We start from the raw sequence: 12,067 nt of genomic DNA on the forward strand, positions 1-12,067 counted from the left end.
ATGCGCCATGCTCGTAACCCTGATTTACCATTTCGGATAGTTTCTTGAACGCACGAACAAAACGCCGCTGTTTGGATATAACGATGGATTATTTGGGACCAAACCAACATTTCTTATTGAAGTAGAAGTCCTGGGAGTGCATTCTGACGAAGAACATCAAAGGTAATCAAACTTTTGTAATAGTAAATCTGATTTTGGTGAAGGCTAAACTTGCTGGGTGTCTAAATAGCTAGCCCGTGATGGCTGGGCTATGTACTTAGAATATTGCAAAATGTGCTTTCACCAAAAAGCTATTTTAAAATCGGACATATCGAGTGCATAGAGGAGTTCTGTATCTATAATTCTTAAAATAATTGTTATGCTTTTTGTGAACGTTTATCGTGAGTAATTTAGTAAATTGTTAGTAAATTCCCCGGAAGTTTGCGGGGGGTATGCTAGTTCTGAACGTCACATGCTAATGTAAAAAGCGGTTTTTTGATATAAATATGAACTTGATTGAACAAAACATGCATGTATTGTATAACATAATGTCCTAGGGTTGTCATCTGATGAAGATCATCAAAGGTTAGTGCTACATTTAGCTGTGGTTTGGGTTTATGTGACATTATATGCTAGCTTGAAAAATGGGTGTCTGATTATTTCTGGCTGGGTACTCTGCTGACATAATCTAATTTTTTGTTTTCGTTGTGAAACCTTTTTGAAATTGGACAGTGTGGTTAGATTAACGAGAGTCTTGTCATTAAATAGCTGTAAAATAGTCATATGTTTGAGAAATTGAAGTAATAGCATTTCTAAGGTATTTGAAAATCGCGCCACAGGATTCAACTGGCTGTTACGTAGGTGGGACGATTTGGTGCCACCTAGCCCAGAGAGGTTAAAAACTACAAAGAGTCACTCATTGGCCCCATTACTAAGGTCACCAACACATCTACTGGTCTGGGGGTGTTTCCAAGGGTATGGAAGTCAGCCATAATAACGGCCATCTTTAAATCTGGTGACCCTGCTGACGTGAGTAACTACAGGCCCATTAGTATACTACCTGTAGTGTCGAAGGTTGTTGAAAAGTGTGTAGCAGAACAACTGATTTCCCAGCTCAACAACAGCCCCTTCACATTACACTCCATGGAGTTTGGCTTCAGAGCGAAACACTCCACAGAAACGGCCAACTGCTTTCTTCTGGAAAATGTGAAGTCCAAGATGGACAAAGGGGCCGTTGTTGGGGCTGTGTTTCTGGACCTAAGGAAGGCTTTCGATACTGTTAACCATGAGATTCTCATCACAAAATTGTCCAAGTTCAACTTTTCCCCCGATGCCTTGAGATGGATGAAATCATACCTTGAAGGCAGAACTCAGTGTGTCAGAGTGAGCAATGAGCTGTCGCCCACTCTTAGCTATGATGTGGGCATGCCCCAAGGGTCAATACTGGGGCCCCTCCTGTTCAGCCTGTACATTAATGATCTGCCTTCTGTCTGCACTGGGTCTGAAGTTCAAATGTATGCAGGTGATACAGTGATATATGTGCATGCAAAGAGCAAACAACAAGCTGCACAAGAACTCACTACTGTAATGGTCCAGGTTACAAAGTGGCTCAGTGACTCGTGTTTGCATCTCAATGTGAAAAAAACTGTTTGCATGTTCTTCACAAAGAGGGCAACAGATATTACTGAGCCAGATGTCTATGTGTCAGGGTAGAAGCTCCAGGTGGTATCTGATTTAAAGTACCTTGGCATCATACTTGATTCCAACCTCTCTTTTAAAAAGCATGTGAAAAAGGTAATTCAAATAACCAAATTCAACCTAGCTCATTTCCGATTTATACGAAATTGTTTGACCACAGAGGTAGCAAGACTGTACTTCAAATCGATGATACTCCCCCACTTAACATACTGCTCGACTAGTTGGGCCCAAGCTTGCTATACAACATTAAAACCTATTCAGTCTGTCTACAAACAGGCTCTCAAAGTGCTCGATAGGAAGCCCAATAGCCATCATCACTGTTACATCCTCAGAAAGCATGAGCTCCTGAGTTGGGAAAATCTTGTGCAATACACCGACGCATGTCTTGTATTCAAGATCCTAAATGACCTGGCTCCCCCTCCACTCAGTACTTCTGTTAAACAGAAAACCCAAACATATGGCAGCAGATCCACAAGGTCTGCCATGAGAGGTGACTGTATAGTTCCCTTAACCTCTCTAGGGTCGGCGGGACGAAATCGTCCCACCTACGTAACAGCCAGTGGAATCCTGTGGCGCGTTATTCAAATACCTTAGAAATGCTATTACTTCAATTTCTCAAACATATGACTATTTTACACCATTTTAAGGAAAAGCACCTTTAGTAAATCAGTTTTCTCTGTGAGAGCATCCCATGTCTGGAATACACTGCCATCAGACACACATAACTGCACCACATATCACACTTTCACAAAATGCATGAAGACATGGCTAAAGGTCAATCAGATTTGTGAACATAATCCCTAGCTGTGTATTGCCGCTTTCCATGTTGTCTGTTGTCTGTAGCTTGCGAGGTGTGGAAACACTTTGTTGTTTTTATGGATTTTGTCTTGTTGCTTTTTGTTCTATGTTGCTCTGTCTGTATGCTACATCTTGCTTGTCCTATGTTGCTCTGTCTGTATGCTATGTCTTGCTTGTCCTATGTTACTCTGCGTGTGCTCACTGTTCAATGATTGTCTATATTGTAATTGTTTTTAATAACCTGCCCAGGGACTGCGGTTGAAAATTAGCCGGCTGGCTAAAACCGGCACTTTTACTGAAACGGTGATTAATGTGCACTGTCCCTGTAAAAATAAAATAAACTCAAAATAAACTCAATGGCATCGCACGGCGCGAAATACAAAACCAACTAAAATAACACAATTCAATTTTCTCAAACAATCAACTATTTTACACCACTTTAAAGACAAGACTCTCGTTAATCTAACCACATTGTCCGATTTCAAAAAGGCTTTACAGCGAAAGCAAAACATTAGATTATGTCAGAAGAGTACCCTGCCAAAAATAATCACACAGCCATTTTCAAAGCAAGCATATATGTCACAAAAACCAAAACCACAGCTAAATGCAGCACTAACCTTTGATGATCTTCATCAGATGACACTCCTAGGACTAGAGGTCGACTGATTATGATTTTCCAATGCCGATACCGATACCAATTATTGGAGGACCAAAACAAGCCGATGCCGATTAATCGGACGATTTTTTATAATTTTATTTATTTATTTGTAATAATGACAATTACAACAATACTGAATGAACACTTATTTTAACTTAATATAATACATCAATAAAATCAATTTAGCCTCAAATAAATAATGAAACATGTTCAATTTGGTTTAAATAATGCAAAACAAAGTGTTGGAGAAGAAAGTAAAAGTGCAATATGTGCCATGTAAGAAAGCTAATGTTTAAGTGTCTTGCTCAGAACATGGGAACATATGAAAGCTGGTGGTTCCTTTTAACATGAGTCTTCAATATTCCCAGGTAAGAAGTTTTAGGTTGTAGTTATTATAGGAATTATAGGACTATTTCTCTCGATACGATTTGTATTTCATATACCTTTGACTATTGGATGTTCTTATAGGCACTTTAGTATTGCCAGTGTAACAGTATAGCTTCCGTCCCTCTCCTTGCTCCTACCTGGGCTCGAACCAGGAACACATCGACAACAGCCACCCTCGAACCAGCGTTACCCATGTAGAGGAAGGGGAACAACTACTCCGAGTCTCAGAGTGAGTGACGTTTGAAACGCTATTAGTGCGCACCCTGCTAACTAGCTAGCCATTTCACATCGGTTACACCAGCCTCATCTTGGGAGTTGATAGGCTTGAAAGGGTGGGTATAATTTGTGGAACGTCCCAACAGGAATCTGTTCCAAAAAACGTAAAGTAAAAGGTTGCCAACCAACAACGCATACAAAGTAGCAACGCATACAAACCTAGCTAACTAGCTGCCGAATAGGCATCAACTCACCACGTAGCTTATTCTTAATGTTTGTCCATAGGCAACCAGAGTGAGGACAGACATTTTTTGGAATAAACGTGATGAGTGAAAAACGCAATGAAATAGACCACTCCCTACCCGGTATCTTATTCTGCCGCTATACAACTTTGTATGCGTTGTTTTTTGGCAACCTTGATATTTACGAAGTTTTTGGAATAGATTCCTGTTGGAATGTTCCACAAATTATACCCACCCAGGTTGAAGTCATAAACAGTGCAATGCTTGAAGCACAGCGAAGGGCTGCTGGCAAAACGCACGAAAGTGCTGTTTGAATGAATGCTTACGAGCATGCTGGTGCCTACCACCGCTCAGTCAGACTGCTCTATCAAATCATAGACTTAATTATAATATAATAAACACACAGAAATACGAGCCTTAGGTCATTAACCTCTATGGGCTAGGTGGGACGCTAGCGTGCCACCCGTGGTGCACTCCATCAACAGCAGGTGCATTTCAAGAGCGGCAAATTTGAATCCAAATAAATGTCAAAATTCCAATTTTTCAAAAATACAACTATTTTACACCATTTGAAAGATAAACATCTCCTTAATCTAACCACGTTTTACGATTTCAAAAAGGTTTTACGGCGAAAGCATAAATTTAGAGTATGTTAGGACAGTACATTTACAAGAGTTGTGTGTAATGTTTTGTCAAGTCAAAGATAGGGTCACCAAAACCATAAAACCAGCTAAAATGATGCACTAACCTTTTACAATCTCCATCAGATGACACTCCTAGGACATTATGTTAGACAATGCATGCATTTTTAGTTCTATCAAGTTCATATTTATATCCAAAAACAGCGTTTTACTATGGCATTGATGTTGAGGAAATCGTTTCCCTCCAATAACCGGCAGTCAAGTCAGCGTCACAAATTAAATAATTAAAATTAGAAAACATTGCTAAAATATTATATTGTCATTTAAAGAATTATAGATTTACATCTCTTGAACGCAATCAACTTGCCAGATTTAAAAATAACCTTACTGGGAAATCACACTTTGCAATAATCTGAGCACTGCGCCCAGAAAAATACGCGTTGCGATACAGACTAGACGTCATGTTGGGGAGATCTAAAATCGAAAATACTATGTAAATAATCCATTACCTTTGATTCTCTTCATCAGATGTCACTTCCAGGTATCACAGGTCCATAACGAATGTAGTTTTGTTCAAAAAAGCTCATCATTTATGTCCAAAAATCTCCGTCTTGTTAGCACATGATCTAAGCCAGCCGGACTTCTCGTCATGAACGAGGGGAAAAATATATTTCCGTTCGTTCAAACATGTCAAACGTTGTATAGCATAAATCATTAGGGCCTTTTTTAACCAGAACATGAATAATATTCAAGGTGGACGAATGCATTCTCTTTTATAACGTATTGGAACGAGGGTACCCAACATGAACTCGCGCGCCAGGTGTCTAATGGGACATCATCGTTCCATGGCTCTTGTTCGGTCAGATCTCCCTCCAGAAGACTCAAAACACTTTGTAAAGGCTGGTGACATCTAGTGGAAGCAATAGGAAGTGCCAAAATATTCCTCAGCCCCTGTGTTTTTCAATGGGATAGGTTTAAAGTCAATACAACACATCAGGTATCCACTTCCTGTCAGAAAATGTCTCAGGGTTTTGCCTGCCAAATGAGTTCTGTTATACTCACAGACACCATTCAAACAGTTTTAGAAACTTTAGAGTGTTTTCTATCCATATATAATAAGTATATGCATATTCTAGTTACTGGGTAGGATTAGTAACCAGATTAAATCGGGTACATTTTTTTTATCCAGATGTGCAAATGCTGCCCCCTAGCCCTAACAGGTTAATATGGTAGAATCCGGAAACTATCATCTCGAAAACAAAAGTTTTTTCTTTCAGTGAAATACGGAACCATTCAGTATTTTATCTAACGGGTGGCATCCCTAAGTCTAAATATTCCTGTTACATTGCACAACCTTCAATGTTATGTCATAATTACGTAAAATTCTGGCAAATTAGTTCGCAACGATCCAGGCGGCCCAAACTGTTCCATATACCCTGACTCTGCGTGCAATGAATGCTAGGTGACACAATTTCATGTTAGCAGGCAATATTAATTAAATATGCAGGTTTAAAAATATATACTTGTGTATTGATTTTAAAGAAAGGCATTGATGTTTATGGTTAGGTACACTGGTGCAACGACAGTGCTTTTATCGCAAATGCGCTTGTTAAATCAACACCCGTTTGTCAAAGTAGGCTTTGATTCAATGAGAAATTAACAGGCACCGCATCGATTATATGCAACGCAGGACACGTTAGATAAACTAGTAATATCATCAACCATGTGTAGTTAACTAGTGATTATGTTTAAGATTGATAGTTTTTTATAGGATAAGTTTAATGCTAGCTAGCAACTTACCTTGGCTTCTTGCTGCCCTTGTGTAACAGGTAGTCAGCCTGCCATGCAGGCTCCTTGTGGAGGGCAATGTCAGGTAGGTGGTTAGAGCGTTGGACTAGTAACCGAAGGTTGCAAAAACGAATCCCCCCTGAACAAGGCAGTTAACCCCCGTTCCTAGGCCGTCATTGAAAATAAGAATGTGTTCTTAATCTGACTTGCCTAGTTAAATAAAGGTGTAAAAAAAAATAATAATAAAAAATAAATCGGCAAATCGGTGGCCAAAAATACCGACTACTGATTGTTATGAAAACTTGAAATCGGCCCTAATTAATCGGCCATTCCGATTAATCGGTCGACCTCTACCTAGGACATTATGTTATACAATACATGCATGTTTTGTTCAATCAAGTTCATATTTATATAAAAAAAACAGCTTTTTACATTAGCATGTGATGTTCAGAACTAGCATACCCACCGCAAACTTCCGGTGAAATTACTAAATTACTCACAATAAACGTTGACAAAAAACATAACAATTATTTTAAGAATTATAGATACAGAACTCCTTTATGCAATCGCGGTGTCAGATTTTAAAATAGCTTTTCGGCGAAAGCACATTTTGCAATATTCTGAGTAGATAGCTCGGCCATCACAGGCTAGCTAATTTGACACCCACCAAGTTTGGTGCTCACTAAACTCAGAATTACTATAAGAAAAATTGGATTACCTTTGCTGTTCTTCGTCAGAATGCACTCCCAGGACTTCTACTTCAACAACAAATGTTGTTTTGGTTCGAAATAATCCATAGTTATATTGAAATAGCTCCGTATTGTTCGTGCGTTGAGGTCACTATCCGAAGGGTGACGCGCGGGTGCATTTCGTGACAAAAAATGCCAAAATATGCCATTACCGTACTTCGAAGCATGTCAAACGCTGTTTAAAATGAATTTTTATGCTATTTTCTTGTAAAATAGCGATAATATTCCAACCGGGGGACGTTGTATTCATTCAAAGACTGAAAGAACAAAATGGAGTAGTCTCGTGGACGCGCATCTCCAGTGTCACTGTCCCCAGGCAGGCCAGTAACAAACAGAGCTGCTGTACTTAGCCCAGAGACTGCAGAGCTCTCATTCCACTTTCTGGCGCCTTCTGAGAGCCAATGGAAGCCTTAGAAAATGTCACGTTACAGCACAGATGCCGTATTTTCGATAGAGAGGCTACAGAAGGACAATAAATTGTCAGACAGGGCACTTCCTGTATGGAATCTTCTCAGGTTTTGGCCTGCCAAATGAGTTCTGTTATACTCACAGACACCATTCAAACAGTTTTAGAAACTTTAGGGTGTTTTCTATCCAAAGCATATGCATATTCTAGTTTCTGGGCAGGAGTAGTAACCAGATTAAATCGGGTACGTTTTTTATCCGGCCATGGAAATACTGCCCACTATCCCAAACAGGTTAACAGACATCACATGCCCTGCACCAAAGTCAAGGGCAGGACAGAAAGAGCCTCTCCGAATATAGATTATCTTGTTCATACGTGGTTCGGATGGACCAGTTCATCACTGGTGGCGAGTACTATCTGCAGTGCCTCTATTCAAATGACTCTCTCCTAACACACACACCATACGTTGCTGCTACTATTTTTGTATCCTGCTGTTCAGCCACTTTACCCCTGATTGTATGCATATAACTACCTCATCTATCACTTATATTGTTATTGATATTATTCTTCTACATACTGTATATTATTTTCTTTATATTGACACTATCTGTTTCTGATATTGCTACTATGCAAGTAACCATTTCGCTATAACGTTACACATTCTGTAGAGACCCATCCATTTAGTAAGATGTTGCTGGGGGTTATAGCCTTTCTTTCACATGACCCATCAATTTAGACAAGTGTGTCTGGGTAAGCGTCATCTAATATTTATAAAATATTTTTATCTGTACACTTTCTGTTTACCTGGAATTTTTCCTTATTGTAGGCTACTACTTTTACCACTTTTGGTCTTAATCTTTACTACACTACTCAGTGTTTAGCACATGACCTCACATGTAAACCCTTAAAGAGATAGGTGGGGCTGACTTAAGAGTGTGTTAACAATGCTGAATGGGTTTAGACAAAGGAGAGCTCTCCAGTTGACACTAACACATTTAAAGGCCATTTTCTCAAAAATGAGGTTACAAGTTTATCAACTTTCAAAGCAGAATTACTTTCCCATTCTTCCTCAAATGCAGTGTATGATATACCATTTTGTAGCTCTGAGTCTGATTTTACTCAACGTAAAAAACACAATTTCAAATTTTGCTACCTACCTTATCACAACTGATTGATTGGCTCAAACACATTATGAAGTAAATAAATTCCACAAATTAACTTTTAACAAGGCACACCTGTTAATTTAAATGCATTCCACGTGACTACCTCATTAAGCTGGTTGAGAGAATGCCAAGAGTGAGCTGTCATCAAGGCAAAGGGTGGCTAATTTGAAGAATCTCAAATATAAATGTATGTGTTTTTAACACTTTTTGGGTTACTACATGATTCCATGTGTTATTTCATAGTTTTGATGTATTTACTATTATTTTACAATGTATAAAATATTACAAATAAAGAAAAACACTAGAAATAGTAGGTGTTTCCAAACTATTGACTGGTACTGTATATATACAGTTGAAGTCGGAAGTATACATACACTTAGGTTGGAGTAATTAAAACTCGTTTTTCAACCACTGCACAAATTTATTGTTAACAAACTATAGTTTTGACAAGTCGGCTAGGACATCTACATTGTGCATGACACAAGTAATTTTTCCAACAATTTGCACTTTTTGCACCAAAGTACGTTCATCTCTAGGAGACAGAATGCGTCTCCTTCCTGAGCGGTATGACGGCTGTGTGGTCCCATGGTGTTTATACTCGCGTACTATTGTTTGTACAGATGAATTTTTTTTCTGAGGTCTTGGCTGATTTCTTTTTATTTTCCCATGATGTCAAGCAAATAGGCATTGAGTTTGAAGGTAGGCCTTGAAATACATCCACAGGTACACCTCCAATTGACTCAAATGATGTCAATTGACCAATCAGAAGCTTCTAATGCCATGACATCATTTTCTGGAATTTTCAAAGCTGTTTAAAGGCACAGTCAACTTAGTGTATGTAAACTTCTGAGCCACTGGAATTGTGATACAGTGAATTATAAGTGAAATAATCTGTCTGTAAACAATTGTTGGAAAAATTACTTGTGTCATGCACAAAGTAGATGCCCTAACCGACTTGCCAAAACTATAGTTTGTTAACAAGAAATTTGTGGAGTGGTTGAAAAATGAGTTTTAATGACTCCAACCTAAGTGTATGTAAACTACCAACTTCAACTGTATAATAATATATAAATAATAATATATTGGCTAACTGAATAAGCCAACCTTTATTTATATCCTTTATAAATGCTGTCAGTTCTTGTGGTTGTGGCTGAGGGTCAAGTAATAGTGGATATTATTTAATGAAGGCCAAATACAAATTGTAGTAAACATAAATAGGAACATGTAGGCTTATTAAATCATTATGGAGCTCATTATGGAGCTCAATGTCACGATTTCCGCCGAAGTCGGTTCCTCTCCTTGTTCGGGCAGCATTCGGCGGTCGACGTCACCGGTCTTCTAGCCATCGCCGATCCACCTTTCATTTTCCATTTGTTTTGTCTTGTTTTCCCACACACCTGGTTTACATTCTCTCATTACTTGTCGTGTATATAATCCTCTGTTCCCCCCATGTCTGCGTGTGAAATTGTTTGTTGTAAAGTGTTTGTGCACTCTGACTGGTTCGCAACGGGTTATTTTGTACCCATATTTTGTTGTTCTGGGTGCCGTTGGTTTTGCTTACTAAACTGCTCTGGTTTTTACCCAGTTCTGCTCTCCTGCGCCTGACTCCCTGCAGCCAGTCACGCACCTTTTACACTCAAACCGTTACTTTGAACTTGATGCACAGTGCAAGACTTGGCACTTGCCATCACACAGTTCTATGATCAGTGTTGGCAATTGGGGTATATTTATTAGTATATACTAATGTACACTATTCTCTATATTATAATTATAGGCCTATTGTAGGCTACACTAGGCCTACTTCCAATGTCACCATTGATGAATTGAATGTGGCAACTTTCAGAATTAACCAAACCACCTTTTTTTGTGCATAAAGGCTCTATTTTTCCATGAAGATTCATAAGATTCATGATGATTCCCTAAACATAAACAATGTGTGAAACCAGAGTGTTTTTAAATGGAGACAAATATCCATCTGTTTTCATGGCTATCTTCATGGGTAATATCTCCCTGCGAAGAAGAAGGGCGGAGGTGTATGTTTCATGATTAACTACTCATGGTGTGATTGTGATAACATAGAAGAACTCAAGTCCATTTGTTCACCAACCTAGAATACTTCACAATCAAATGCCGACCGTATTACCTCCCAAGAGAATTCTCTTTGGTTATAGTCACAGCCGTGTATATCCCCCCTCAAGCCGATACCATGACGGCCCTCAAAGAACTTCACTGTACTTTATGCAAGCTGGAAACCACATATCCTGAGGCCGCATTTATTGTATCTGGGGATTTTAACAAAGAAAATTTGAGGAAAACACTACCGAAGTTCTATCAACACATTGACTGTAGTACTTGCACTGCTAAAACAATCAACCACTGCTACTACAACTTCAGGGATGCCTACAAGGCCCTCCTCTGCCTTCCCTTCGGCAAATCTGATCACAACTCCATTTTGATCCTCCCTTCCTATAGGCAGAAACTCAAACAGGAAGTATCTGTGCTGAGGACTATTCAATGCTGGTCTGACCAATAAGAATCCACACTTCAATATTGTTTTGATCACAATCTTGAACATATCATGGGATATGTTCCGGGTAGCCTCTATGAATAACATTGGCTGGAGTGTTTAAGGACATATTCAATCTCTCCCTATCCCAGTCTGCTGTCCCCACATGCTTCAAGATGACCACCATTGTTCCTGTACCCAAGAAAGCAAAGGTAACTGTACTAAATGACTATCGCCCCATAGCACTCACTTCTGTCAACATTAATTGCTTTGAGAGACTAGTCAAGGTTCATATCATCTCTACCTTACCTGACACACTAGACCCACTTCAATTTGCTTACCACCCCCAATAGATCGCCAGACGATTCAAACGCCATCGTACTGCACACTTCCCTATCCCTTCTGGACAAGAGGAATACCTATGTAAGAATGCTGTTCATTGACTATAGCTCATTATTCAACAGCATTGTATCCTCCAAGCTCATCATTAAGCTCGGGGCCCTGGGTCTGAACCCCGCACTGTGCAACTGGGTCCTGGACTCCCTGACTGTAGTATGCCTGATTACCAACAATTACGAGACAGAGACAGCCTAGAGGGAGGAAGTGAAGGCCCTGGGAGTGTGGTGCCAGGAAAATAACCTCTCACTCAATGTCAACAAAGCAAAGGAGCTGATCGTGGACTTCAGAAAACAGCAGAGGGAGCACCCCCTATCCATATCGACGGGACCACAGTGGAGAAGGTGGAAAGCTTCAAGTTCCTCAGCGTACAAATCACTGAAACTGACATGGTCCACAGACAGTGCGGTGAAGAAGGCGCAACAGCGCCTCTACAACCT

This window comes from Salmo salar, chromosome ssa22 (assembly GCF_905237065.1).
Source record: "Salmo salar chromosome ssa22, Ssal_v3.1, whole genome shotgun sequence".
In the NCBI taxonomy this organism is placed as follows: domain Eukaryota; kingdom Metazoa; phylum Chordata; class Actinopteri; order Salmoniformes; family Salmonidae; genus Salmo; species Salmo salar.